The sequence below is a fragment of the Cavia porcellus genome, unplaced genomic scaffold, assembly GCF_034190915.1.
Source record: "Cavia porcellus strain 051 isolate PalLab524CR breed Dunkin Hartley unplaced genomic scaffold, mCavPor4.1 scaffold_7, whole genome shotgun sequence".
Taxonomy (NCBI): Eukaryota; Metazoa; Chordata; class Mammalia; order Rodentia; family Caviidae; genus Cavia; species Cavia porcellus.
This window is the reverse complement of record NW_026947490.1, coordinates 91,662,426-91,677,850: the sequence shown is the minus strand read 5'-3', so window position 1 is coordinate 91,677,850 and position 15,425 is coordinate 91,662,426.

Sequence of the window (15,425 nt, the reverse complement as noted above, 5' to 3'; positions counted from 1 at the left end):
AAGAACCAAGCCATCCTCAGTGACAGTGAAGTCCTGAGCTCCTCCAACATGAGACAGCTGAATTCATAACAGGAAACCCAGCACGCCCAGCTTCTCCAGGAGAATCAACAGTACACCATCTTCCTGTCTGGTTCTCCTTGTGTGCTGCAATCCTCAGGTGGACGGACCTTCCACACCCTGAACCATGCTGATTCAGTTCAGCCTTCCCCTTGCTTTTACCCATTGCAAAGAGCCTTCGTGATTGCTTTCTCCCCTGCGTGAAACTCTAGGATTTTAAACAGCGGCCAGCCATACGTGTTTCTCTATATTCAGGGTGCTATTTGGAAAATGAAATGATATTATTGCTATCCACAAGAAAAAGAGAAATCCTCAGGACATATCATAAGACCAAACATCAGGCACAAAGTATAAAGTGTGTTAAAATAATCATCGTATGACATATAAACCATTTCTAATGTAATGGTGCTTCCTAGCAGCTTAATAAGAACAGGAATCACCTGCTTTATTGTTAAAATTCAGATTCAGGTGTAGTAGGTCTGGAATGTGCTCTCAGATCCTGAATTTCTAAATCTTCTAAGGTAATTCCTATTTCCTTGTCCATGGAGACTCATTCTTTTGTTGTTGTTTTTGTTGTTTTGTCTTGTTTTTGTATTTTTTGCTACTGGAGGATCAAAATTAAACTCACTGCCCTGTGCTTACCAGGCAGGTTCTGTTCCACAGAGCTACCTCTGACCCAAAGGAGATAAGTTTTCAATACCAAGCTTTCCCTCGAAGAAATCTCTCCATAAAGGTAATGTATCATAAATTTCTAATGAATAATAAACCAAAGCCATACTTGATTTCCATGAATAAAACTTTAAAACTATCCTTTGAATTCAATGAATAAGAATAACCCATCATTGTTTTTTTTTTTTTTTTTTTTTTTTTGGAACTGATATCTTTTTATATGCAATCCCCCTGACCTCATGAAATTTTTGAAATGAATCTATTTAAAAGGAGATGGCATTTTGCATAGAAGGAAAGGAGACTTTTGTTATAATCCTTCAAGTTCATGGCCTGCATTTTGCTAGTCTCCCATAGTGATGTTTGTGGTCATTTACTGTGGCAAGGAAATTTCTAACTTTCTCAAGACTCCTAGGTCTCTATTTATGTGACATTTAATCTCAAAGGACCCAGAAGTATCACGGTACAGGATTGAGAGTAACAGCCAGGAACTTAGGTGATAAGTGTGTTTTTATTTGAATTGGCTTCGCAGTAGGTCCGTCAGGTCTCAGAACTCATCATGATGTTATTTCCCTAGATCCTGAGTCTAAGATTAGAATTGTTATCCTCAGCATCTGTGACAATTCCCACAATGCCTTTCAAACCCATGAAATAAGAGCTGTCATTGTAGGAAGACCCAACTGAAAGCCATTTCATCGCTCTCTGCCAAATAGTGCATCAATGCAGGGATGAATCCCCAGGGAAACAGCAGACACAAAAAATCAAGAAATTAAATCATCAAGAAATTAAAATACAGTTCTCAGTAGTTCAAAGACTGCATTGGCTTAGGATGACATAACGTCATTATAAATGTACTTTAAATGTGAATTTAATTTTATTTGCTGTTTTACAGGTCGCAGGCTTACTAGAATAAATTAATAAAAACAGCAAACCTATTCTTCAGTTGATATGATAGAGACATGGTCTTCATGCTGATCAGCCAATGCAAGGAAGTGATTCGTTAAGAAAGCAGTGTGTGTGACTTTACTCCTCTTTTGCATGCATAGTTTTTTTTTTTTTTTTTTCCTTCAAAATGCCAAACTTTGGCTTTTTGCTTGAAATTAAAATAAGAATTTTGTTATGCTGCCGGGGGGGGGGGACTGGATGGCACGAAGTAGCAAGTGCTATAAATGTCTTGTTAAAATTCGTATGTAACTTATGTTAAGTAAGAGATACACTGTACCAAAATACACGAATTTATCACACTAATGAGGGAGCTGGGGCCAAACATGAAGAGACAAACTGTGGTTGATAAAATACAAATTACCGCCCTTTCCACACATTAAAATTACAAATTAAAAAAAAGTTCTTAGACTACAAACCTAGTCTCTTTTCCACCATTTCACCTGACTTCAAGTATATTCTGTGTAATCAGTTCATATTCATTGCCTATCCACAAACCACACAGTCAGAAAGTTCTGAATTCCAACATACAACATGCTGTAATAAGTAGTTACCAGAGAAACGGACTGAGATGCTATTCACACCTAGTCAGTATTTGCACTGAAATATCTTTGAGGGAAAAAAATCCCTTCGGAGATCAACATGTTAGGCAGTGAATTTAATTAGGTGCCTTAGAAGAGATGCAGATTTAGGTCAGAACCTCCACTGATTCCAACATTATGGGCAGATGGCTGAAGATTTTTAAGGAAAAAAAAATGAAGTATAGCCAAATAGGAGAAGCTTTTGAGTAATAATTACTCTACCAAAGTCTGAAAGTATTTTCTGTATTTATTGATTGATTGATGCATGGCACAGGCACCTGTGTGTGTATAGCCTAGAAGTCCTGTATAGTCAAATTTATTAATAACTCCAATGGCGCTGTGTAAGATCTTCTTTATACCAACTGAGTTTTCTAAGAGTGCACATTGATTATTTTAGGGGTGCAAGTTCAAATTTGTCAAGGTACCAAGGATGGAAGTCATGCTTGGGATTAGCATATGATGCTCCCCTTATGAATCTGACCTGCTGCCTCTGCTGCCAAGTGTTCAATTTGGTTTTGAAAGCACCTTTCTCTAAACCTCCAAAATGATACCTCAGGAGGGAGAGACTCGTTATCTTTAGCTATGTTATTTCTAATGGACTGTATATCAGGAAGAGGTTTCTTAGCTGTGACATAAGCACAAGGCAAAAACTGTGAGCTCATGAAATTGAAAATTCTATAATCATACCTATTGCATCTACCTCAAATTATTAACTTTTGTGTAATCTTATCAAATACTTTTATATCATAATTTCATAATTCTTGGCTGATTTTATTCTCAACTATCTTTTCTTCAAGCAAAGCAAAAATAATCACTGGCAGGTTAGTACCCAAAGAGAGAATCTCTGAGATACAAGATTCTTCTTACTGTGCTATTTGTTTACATGAGTTCATTTCTCCACTTTTTATTAAAATGTCTAAGTAAAATTTGACTCAGGAAAACACGATGCCTTAGGCCAGGGAATCCTGAGAATATCAACCATTTGAAACTGGATGTTGATTAACTGTGGCAAGCCTGACAAACACCTGCAGTTGAAGAGATGGGGCTTCTAAAATGAAAATTTTATATAGCTTTGCTATAAAGGGCAGATGGAGTTAAGTTAGAATAACTAACAAAGAACAAAGAGACAGACGAGGAACACATGGTTAGTATCAGTGACCCTGTCATCTAGAGGTATTGCCTGCTGGAACGTAACCTTTGCACTTTACCAGGGTCCAGGAAGACCTGAACCAATGACCAATGTTTCACTATAATTTTGCAGTTTGATAAAATGTAAGAACCCAGAATCTAGGGATATAGTTACAATTGCTGCTAATAACAGTTATGCCTAATGAGTGTTAAATATTTTCCTTTATTTATGTTCATTTTGTCTCTGGTGATTTAAATAATGAGCCAAAGAAAAACAATCTCCATAGAAAATGTAACTGCTTATTGATAAATAAAATATTATTGGAATATAGCTACACTTATCATTTACATATTGATTGCTTTTGCACTAGAGCAGAGTTAACTATTTTAGACAGAGACCACCTGACCTGCAAAAGCCTAGTGTATTAGCTATTTGTACATTTACAGAGAAAGTTTATCAACCTCTGACTTAAGTATTTGGTATTTACTCTTACACTAGTATTTAGTATTCTGTTGTAATTCTTTTTCTTTTTCGCTCTTGTTTCCTTCTCTTTTGGTGATAAGTTTTTGTTATATTGTACAAGATCAGCTAAAATTCATGATTTTCATGCCTCTGCCTGTGGAGTTACAGGTAAATGCCAGCATGCCCAGCTTGACTTCAATAAGTATTCTGGGGATATTTGTACCCTGAGTCTTTATTTATTTTATAAAAGCAGAAACTGAGACTGATCCATGGCTATTCTGAACAGCTTCCTAAAATCTTTAGCAAAAAATTATATGATCTTTTCTAGTAACAAAGTAAATATTTAGGATACCTACACAATTTAGCTAAATGGAAAAGTAGCAAGCATAAGTCCAAAAGCATTAATTTTATTCTGAAAAAATTGATAAAATCAGACAATAAAATACACGCTGAAATAAACAGAAACTACCCTTACAGCTTTTCACATGTACATGCATATTTCAAAATCTTTCAGTAGTGCTAGCAAAAGATTAATTTACTCAGCTATGTATCATAAATTGTGAATTTATTTTTCTTTTATAATTTGTTTCTTTGTAATATATTTCTTGAATTTTGTATTTATGTGCATAACTATATAAATTATATTTATATATATTCTTGCTGTATACATATATAAATATAACCAGGGCATAAATAATTATCAACTATGTCAATAAGGCAGGTTAATTAAAAATACAAATTATTTGATCTGCAACCAAATGTTTCTTCCACTTTTTAGAAGGAGATTTTTTTGGTTTCAGTTGCATTTGTGTATCTTTGAACATTTTTGTTGGAGATTATGTGCTACACTTTATTTTTCAGCCAGTATAGCTGATAGGATCATGGTAAAAATTTTTATGTTTTTAACCAATTATGCATTTGATAGTATACTTTATGCATTCTATTGTTTTGAACACTAATACGAAGACTGTACCTTTTTTATTTAAACAGAACAAAAGGGTAGAAATAATACCGAATTTCAGAAAAATAAACAGTAACAAATCACTACTTGATAGGTTACATATTGTCATCCTAGAAATGGTTGTTCAGGTTACAAAATTAAAGCATACAAAGTGACATTAAAATAGTGACACTGCCAACAGTTCTGCTCAATGATCCAACAAAAACTTAATAATATGGTTATCAGTCCTACACACTTGTTTTTTATCTTAAAGAGATTAAAACTAAACATATCAAAACAGAATAAAACATTTCATAAAGAAACAATTTAAAGAAATACAGATTTCAAAGCAAGTCCACTGGAGATCGTCACTATCTATCTTATTGTCTCTAGTTTTCATCCAAATAGCTGTCCCCATCTTCACACACATTGAATACATACTGAATAGTACAGAACTAATCAAATCATTACAGGATGATGAAGGCATTTTAGGTCTTCAAGACCTGGCATTGGGGAAGTTAATAATGACTGCCATCATGTCTCTCATTCTCTTCATTATAACTGTGCTTATCTTTATGTATGCTGAAATTGAACTTAACAGACTGGAGTAATATCACTCTGAACAGTGAATAATAGTATTGCTAGGTGGTATATCATAATGTTATAGAATTAGCATTGGGTTTCTTAGTGTCTCTTCTTCAGAGTATCTGTTCATTACATGTGCATTATATAATCTGTTCCCGTAAATAGTTTAAAAAATTCTTCTCAGGTGTGAATTTCTACATGTACATCTATCCTCTCTGTATTATAGGGAAAAACAGATCATAACAAGACAACAAAACAAATTTCTAGAAAAACATGCAATGGAAAAGATACATAAGACCACAATATTAGGTGATCTACAGTAGTTACTATGCTTTCTCTTGTTATTTTCAATAGACTTGTCCACATCATCAGGCTAAAATATTTAAGCATATTATTACATAGCTATTTTTATAAAAACACAACTTTGATAACATTGAAGGACTTGAGAGCTGTTAATAATCAAAACCGATATGGATATCTTTTACATCTTGTCATCTTCAGAGTAGTTGCCTGTACTTTTAGGGTTCATACTATCAAGCATACCAAATTCAAATAAAATCAGCCAAGGCAAAACCGCGGTCTCACAAATTGGATTCAAATAAGATCAGTCATAGTAAAACAACGTAAGTAATGCAGGGTTTCAGTTTAAGTTAATAGGAAATTAAGGATAGTTACCATGGTACAGCCTGCTATTTTTGGAATATTTGTCTGTACCCTCAAATCTAATATGAGTAGACAGACAAGAACAAAATAAAATCAAACTAAACAGAGCAATAAGACTACTGTAACTTTTAAATCCTGATACACTATTAACAATGAATCTGCCTTCCTTTTTTAGGCTGTTTTTAACCTTTCCCCTTCTCAGGATGCTTTGTATGTTTTGGGTCTCATAAGCCCCTTTAGTTTTTAGACTAGGGGACCAGGCTGTTGTCTGTCTGAGCGTTGCTGAACCTTTTTAACCCTGAGCTTGATCTTGAGCTGTACTCCTTTATTTACTAAAGTCACAGGGTTTTCCTTCCTTCGAGCTGTGTAGTTCTACACTGCCCAAAAGTGTCACAGCTTTCCAATCTATCTGCGGCTGCTGGATGAGTTGTCCCTATTTCTCTCTGGTTTCCTGTCACATATAGCAATGTTTTCTCATCTTTGACTTTCAGTTTATTAACCCTCTTTCAGTGTATATGTGTATTCAGTGTATTGAGTGTATTTCCTATTCAGAGCATCTCGATGGAATCTGCCTCCTCATCTACTCTGCCTGTTTCTTTTTTTTTTTTTTAATTTTAGTGTACCAAGGCTATCTATATTAAAGATTATAGCTTACTGTCTCTGCCTCATTTCTGCTATTCTATTTTTCTGCTATAATTTCCTTTACTCCTTCATTCTACTGTCTGCCCCATTCATTGAGGCCTCTCTGCCATGTTGCTGGAATCCTGGTATTTTTCCTCTCTCTGTCTAGAATGTCCTTCAGTATTTTGTGTAGGGTTGGGTTGGTGGCCATGAACACCTCCTTGTCTAGGAAACATCTTATGTCTCCAAGAGAGTTTTTCTGGGTACATCAGTCTTGGTTGCAGATTATTTTTTTCAGGGCTTGGACTGTTTCCCCCCAGGCTCTTCTCAATTTGAGAGTTTGTGTTGATAAGTCTGTTGTTATTTTGATATTTTTTCCTTATTAGGTAATCTGCTTCATTTCCCTGGCTACTTTTAATATTCTGTTCTTTTGGTGGATTTATGGAATCTTGATTATTGTATGTCTGAGTGTAGATCTGTTTTGGTTGTACATGGCTGGAGTTTTGTATGCCTCATTTATCTGCATATCATCTCTTTTTCCTATGCTTGGGAAATTTTCCTTTATTATATCTATGAATAGTCTTTGTAGTTCATTTTTGGTTAATCCTGCTTCTTCATTCATTTGTTTCATTCTTAAGTTATAGATCCTTTTTGTTGTCTTCTGGCCTTTGAATTGTTTCTTTTTGTTTCCTCATTATTTTTAAGAAATCTTTTCTTTCATGGTCATATATTATAAATCTCTCTTCAAGTTTCAAAAGGCTAACTTTAGTTTCTGTCAAGGCATTTTGCCAATTTTCAATGGAGTTTTTAGTTTCCTGGTAATCTCTTTGGATCTGCTTCATGTATTCTAGGTCATGTTTAAATTTTTCATCAAAGGTTTCTCTTTCTTTTCTGAGTTCCTCCATTTTTCCATCTGTGTTCTCGTGGGAGGGGCTTATCCTTTCTTTATTTCTTATTCTTATTCATATTTCTTTAAGATATAATCTTTTTATATCTTGCCTCACTTGGATCAGAAGTACCATTTTAAATTCATCTATGAGGTCATGAATGCATTTCTTTATGTCCACTGATGCTGTGCCTAGTATTGGGTGCTTACTGCACTGGATCTCTTCTGTATTTACTTCTCCTGGACTTATTTTCCCAGGTTCAGCAGCTAGAGGGTTTTTGTTTTTTTTTTTTTTTTAATTTCTATCTCTTGTCATGTTTCTGGTTTCTTTCAGACAGGTGTGTCCTGTGTGTCTCTGGCCCTCTCTGTATTGCTTAGGGTCCTACCAATGCATGCTGGTTGGGGTTTTGCTGCCCTCCCCAGTTTGTTGTTATCTGAGGTACATGCAGAGCTGCAGGGAAAGTGCAGGCTAACCTCACCCCTCAATCTACAAGTTAGGCTGTACCTTGTGGATGCCACAGAGTTGCGACAATTTTGTACCTGCTTGTTGGGCCCCAACCAGAGGCATAGCTCAGCCCCCTGCAGATCCTGCCAGTTCTCTCTGTGCCAGGGATGGCTGACTGACATCACCACAGCACCAGGCTCTGCCCAACTCCAAGATGTCCTCCAGTTAGGTACAGCAGCTGTGGGAAAAAATCCCTAGCACTCACAGCACTCACTGAGAATCGATGCAGTTCTTCCTCTTAGGTCCACTCCACACTGCACCACGTGTCTTCACTGCACTCCCAGCACAGCACAGATCAGTCAGAAAACTGCTGTGGTGCCCAGCTTTGGTGCCCAGGTGTATGGTCCTCTTGTGGTCTCCTCTGGCATGGCAAGGTGGCTCTGGCTGCTTCATGGTGCCCCATGATCTAATTTCCAGACTCACTGAAAGCCAATAAAGCTCTTCCCCTTGGATCCACTGCTCACTGCACCGTGTCCTCTGGTTAAGGGCCTGGGATTCACCTGCTCCTGTTATGGCAGCTGTGGTCTCAGTGTGACTTTGAATCCTCTAGGCACACCTAGTACAGCACAGAACAGGTCTCCGTGAGCATTTCAGGTTTCAGTTCTCCACCTGCGCTTTTCCTTCCTCTTCCTAGTTTTATTTTTCAGTTACTGCCTTGGTTAATAAGAATCATTATCCAATCGTCTGGTCCTCTCCATATTGTCAAATTCTAGCATCTGATCTGATTTCTCCACAGAGGCTCTCCATCCAGCCTTTAGCAAGCTGCCATTTTTTCTCTCTCCAACTTATAATACTTTTAATTTGCTGCATACTGCAATAAGTATAATAGAACAGTGCTCAATCAGAGCCCAGGGTGTCTTTACTTTCAAACTAAGAGTTGTGGTAGATGGGAATTTTGCCTCCCCAGATGGTTGAAGGTTAAGATTTTCGGACTCCCCACCACTTCTTTATTTCTATTATAGTTTCTGTAATTTATAGAGTAGCAAAACAGCTTCTATAGAGCTGGAATCAGATGCTAGACTCCAGATGAATTTTTCCTGGCCACAACTTTTCTCCATAGAAGGCATATCGCTCCTCTTCTTGAAGTGTGAAAATGGTCAGGTAATTCTCTCCTTGGTACCACCATCCTCATTTTTAACATACTTAACATACTTATGATAAGTTTAAGTGGTGAAACGACAAGCTGAAATGTTGTCTCTTTCACCAGGACACCTCCTGGCTACCACTGCCTTCCTGCCAAGAAGATACTACCTTATAAAGATGTTTCTAAAAAATCATTACACTGCCATTTTTGTGGTCCTTTAAATTATATATCTGTGATGAATTTATTTTTCATAGAAGTGGCTCTTTATATTTTTGGTTAAATAGAAATTTAAACTTTTTCTGTTAGTATGAGATCCTATTAAAATACATGCCAAAATTTAATGTCATGTCCTTTTTTGGTGATTTCAAATATATGCTGAAGCTGTAATCATATGAAATTTGATTTTATACTAAGAATAAAACCAATAACGTATTTATAAATATGATTAAGTCCTTATTTCAAGAATTTTTCTTCTCTATCTTTAGCATAATAGGGGCCAGGGATTTAGCTCAGAGGCACAAGCACCTGCCTTGCAAGTTCAGGACAGTGAGTTTGATGTCTGGTACCAAAGATAAAACACAATAGAACATATGGGCATATGTTTAGCATAATTTAAAAATCTAATATTAGCAATTTAAAACTCAATTGGATCAATAGAATTGACAAAAATTAGAATCTCTTTAATGTTTCTCTATCATTGCTTATCACACTTCCTGAATAGGCAGTTAGTAAACATGAGATAATTAAATAATAACTATGATTCCACTTCATAAAAATTATTGACATCTTCAAAGTCTGTGCTGTATGAGCCAGTTTTAGTTGATATTAACTCGCCAAATGATTGTTTAGAAAATATTGTATGATGTATTCTGTTGATTCAATTAATACAGAAAGAGAAAATAAAACTTATTGTAACTGAGAGCACCTTCTCAGATTAAGGCCTTCTGTTTGTCCTGTACATTGTCATCTATTTAATAGTGTGTATTATCATTTCTTTCATTAGCTTAGACCTTAAAAACAATGGCTTCCTTCCCTGGATTCTATAGTCATAGTTTTGGCTGGCAAGGAATCTCCTTTTTCTATAATTTAGAGCTACCAGAAACTAACAAGGGGTATTGTTTACTAAATGCACTTCTTTATTCAATCTGAAATTCACAGCCAGCTATCATTTCTCCCAAGGCCTGAATCATGACACTGTAGATCAAGCTGTATACAAAAAAATAACATTCTTGTAACACCAGCAGTCCTAAAGAACAAGCGGCTTAAGGAAAAAATGAAAATGTAAGAGTGGTATATTTTATTAAACTTGTCTTATAGGGAAGAAATTCCCAAAATATAATTTGGAGACTGTAGAGATTCCCTGAGATTTTGCTGCACACCTACAAGGTCAGAACTCCTTTCATAATAATACTAAGATGTCATGTAGCTGTTGGCTCTTGTATTCTCCAGAGCATACAACTGTGTTTCCTGGAGGCTTCGAATAAATTCAAGAAAGACTGTGGAAACAAATAAAAGATTCTAGATGTCCACATCAAGTAACACATTCAAGAAATTTGCAAAAATTTAAACCAATGCCAATGTTCTCAATTAAAAAAAAGTACTTCCACTGCTTATAATATAGCAGTGTCAAATAAGGTTACTAAATAGAAAAATCATAATTGTATACTTTAGTAGTATATAGTGCAATGTTTTGATACATGTATGCAATATGAGATGATTAGATCAGTGACTGACTATCTTTACTGATATTTTTGTGCTGAGGGTATGAAATTCTCTGAAGTTACATTATTGATTATAGCCACCTTGACCTGAAACTTTATACCTGCTGATCAGCACCTCTCAATTTCTTGCCTGCTGCTTTCTCCAGGCTTTGTAACTATCACTCTGCTTTATATTTCTATAAATTCAATATTATACACCCCACATGTTACTGATCTTATGTGTTATTTATTCTTCTATGGTTCTTTTATTTTACATAACATAATAACCAAAATATTTTCCATAGTGCCATGTGAAACAGTTTTCCTTTTTAGGTTTATTTTATGTCTTGGTTACTGTGAAAAATGCTTGAATGAGTGTGAGCTTACAGATAATCCTTTGACATATAGATTTTAATTCCTATGGACATATATTCAGAAGTATACATCCATGGATTGATTTTGTTAACACATCAGAAGTTTGTTGTCATTTTGTATAAATTAGGATATGTACATTTAAGTGCTTTCATATCTAATTTTTAATTCAGTAGTTATCAATAGATATTGCATATTTAAGCACAGAGCTTTATACATGAAAATGAACATGAGAAAAGGAGGTGATAGTAGGGAAAATTTGGTGAGAAAGGAAAGAAATACGGCATAAAACAAAAAGCCTATACTGTCAGAAATCCAAGTCTATCTAGAACACAAATGTTTTTATTCTGTGAGATATTCCTACAGTGAGTTATATCCTCCAAGAGCTTTCTCTCCATAATCTTTTGCAGCGCTCTTATTACTGAATGCTTCCTGTTACAATTATTCTATCTTTTTGTGTGTCCTTTCCTTTAAATCTACAAATACAATTACTTATGAAGAGATGGAATGCATATAAAGTTAGCTTAATACACACTGACATAAAAAACATATAATTTTCATGTTGCATTTATGGGCCATTAAAAATCAGCTACTAAGGACTTGAAATATTTTAATTTGTATTGCTATGTATTACTTAGCTTAACTAAAGACACATACTATAAAAAAGACATGCAATTAGACATAATAAATGTGAATGAGTTCTCTTGATATTGTTAAAGAATGGACTGATAATATTAATGAAATGAACACACTTAATGCATCATTAGAGAATAACCCATGCCTGGATCTCATGTGATATATCATTTAGCAGTTTAACCCTGATGATGTAGTGACTATAGTTTGCTAGTGAGTTAATAATGGCATCTACATGGGGTTTTTGAAAATAGTATAAAAGTATTTCAAATAATATCTATAAGCCCCTTTCAATATTTTAATGGGACAGCAGTCTAACATAGTTCCATAATCATCATGTGATTTTATCTTCTCAATTTCCCTTGGGACTATGGGGTATGACAAGGAAAATATTGCACCATCTAAAAATGTAATGGTTATTCACACAGACTTTGATGTGAAAAAATGCTAGCAATGTTCTGCCCCCCACCCTACCAAATACAACAGCCCTGGCTTCCTTTATATGTTATTATTACATATAATAATAGCCAATCACTCATCATATGTCTTTGTCAGAGTACAAATATAAGCATTTTATACATTATTGTATTAATATATATAAATGTTGTTTTCCATTAGTGTTGGCAGAGATTCTAACTTTCTGCCCTCCTCAACTCTCCAAGACTGAAAATCGATCAAATATTATTTGCTCCATATTTCAATTGGTGTTTTTTCCAAGCAAGGAAGTAGTCCTGCTATTATCTGGAAATGTATCATTATTTTCCACAATGGAAACACTTGTGTCACAACCATCTTGAAAAATTCATTCCAGGTCTCTCACAGAGGCATGCACACGATATTAATTTACCTAACTGTAAAGCTTGAAGCATGCTTTTGACCTCCTTGAGATTTAGACTGTGACTGCATTCTACTGCAGTTGTTATGGTGAGAGTAATACCCTCCAAATAATCTCTCCAGCTTCAAGTTGCTTCACTAGTCAAAGCTATACCCAGGAAAGAAAAACAGAAAAACAAATCTCAAAATGCCCTATCATACTGGTATAAAACAATATATTAATTTATACAATAAATTTCTGGTTAATTGCAAAAGTATCCTTTCTTAAGTACTATCATGCATCAATACATTTAGCAAGCATTTTATAAACATGAGACTTTAAGAACTGTTTTAGACAGTGATTTATATCTGCTTTTATAGTTCTCATAAAGAATTTTATTTATTCCAGTTTAACAAGGGGTTTAAATCCAGAACTGAAGAAGGAACTCCAAAAGCTCAAAAGGAAAAATATTTAAAATATTAATGATAGATCTAGATAGATATTCCTCAAAAGAAGACATATAGAAGATGGTGAGGCACATAATACACTGTTCACCTAATCAACTGGGAAATGTAAGTCCAAGCTACGGTCACCGAATACTTCACTACAAAAAGATTGATAATACCAAAAAGACTAAAATCAATGAATTCTGCCAAGAATGCGGACAAATGGGAAAACCTTGCACACTTTTGGAGGCAATTCAAAGTAGTTTAGCCATTGTAGAAAACCATATGGAAGTTAATAAAAATTAGAAGTAGACCTATCATGCAATCACACAATCCCACTTCTTAATTTATTTGTAGAACAAATGAAAATGGTTTGTCCAACAGGCATCTGGACTCCTGTGTGAATTATAGAACTATTTACAGTATTCAGGAAAAGGGATCAATCTAAGCACCTTTCAACTAGTGAGTAGTTAAAGAAAATGAAGTGCATATATAAAATGAGGTATGCCTCTGTAGTCATAAAACAGTAACAAAATCTTGGCATTTGTAAAAATGTGGACGGAATGGGACATTATTTCATTATCAGAAATAATAATGCAGCCAGTAAAGTACCACATGAGGGCATTTATGTGGAGCCTAAAATCAATGAATTCAGTAAGTTGAGAGCAACGATATTCACCAAAGAACAATGAATATGTAGCAGTAAAAGGCAGGAAGAGGTGGATGAATGGATATTGTCTTCTACAGGAGGAGGAAGGACTTCTGCGAGGCCGTTGCATGGTAAGGTACCAACAGATCACGCTAATGAATGTTTTCAACAGTAATATAGTATACACTTATAAAAGTTAGAAGAAATGATTGTGAAAGTTTGTCATAAAATAATGGCAAATGTTAGAAAAGACAAATATGTTTACCTGAATTAAACTTTAAGTAATATATAGGTGTATCATTATATCATATCTCATTAAGATATTTTATCTTTTTATATAAAATTAAAATAAATTTTAAATATCAAGCAAAACTGTATTTTATATAAAATATCACCCATAATGAAACCCTAAAGTCACAGGTTACATCTTAGATGTTCTTAAAAATTTCTGGTGCTGTAATACAGTGAATTGCACCAATCCTGTGGGTCAGTAGTAAATGGGTCTGTTTCTTAAATAAATTTTTTGAAAGAACATTATAAACGTGTGAAGAAAGAAATTATTGAAAACCAGTTTTCTCAGTATCTTGGGTGGAATAAGCAACCAATCAAGCTACAAGGCAGGACTGATCTATATGATAAGACATTCTTTTTATCTAGTTTTATAAAGGAGACACAGATGTCAGTTTAAACTTTATTATTGTGAAAGAGAAAAGAGAGGAAAGTGCTCTAAAGGGTGTAATGTTATCATAGTGTGTAAGATAGATGAGCATATTACTGAATTTCTATTGGATCACTGTACAGAAGGGTTTGCACAGTCAATGCCTGAGTGTCTAGTCACTTTTAATGCTTTGATTGGCAACTATTTTTAAGATGACAATGGGTAATGTATTAACTAGTAATTTTATGACTTTATTTTTTTAATTCAGTGTTGTTCTATCTCTTTTCTGTTTTTCTATTTTTAAATTTTCTTTTCTTTCTTTGAAAAAAAAAGAACAATATGCAATATAACAACCATTGTTAAATTTCTTTTATTATGTTTTGAAAGCCTATATTGTGATTTTTTTGGATTTGTTATTTTTGTTGATCTCTTTTGCTTTTTGTCTTTGTTTTCTGACTTCTTTTTAAAATAAAAGAAAATTTTAAAAACACAAAAATTAAAATTATTTCACAGAACATTACAACAAATATTAGCCCTATTTTAATGATTCAACTACCTTGTATGAGATTATAAATAAGATTTCTAAATTGACTACAGAGATATATGAGCATAATATGTTTTAGCATTTACTAAAGATGTAATAAAATTTGATGCCATCATCTTTAAAGAAGATACCAGTATTTGAAAGTCTCTAAGAGTATTGTACTTACATACATACATTATGTATAATTTGGAGAGAAAAAACGAGAAAAAAACTGACATAATAATGTTATTGGCAGCACTGGTATTGGTTATTATAATTATATATTTTGTTAGTCATTCCAATAAAATTTGAGTTTAATTGACACTGTGAAAAGATTGGTAAAAAATGAAAGTGATTCTGAGGGTAATTTTTTCATCTCTAAGATGTGCATCGTCTATTTTTTTCTCAATAATTATGGAATTTTAGCACATTACTGTCTGAGGGTGGAGTTTGTTCTGTGCTCTGCTGGAAGCATAAACATTCTTTCAATATCATGAGAGTAATTGATC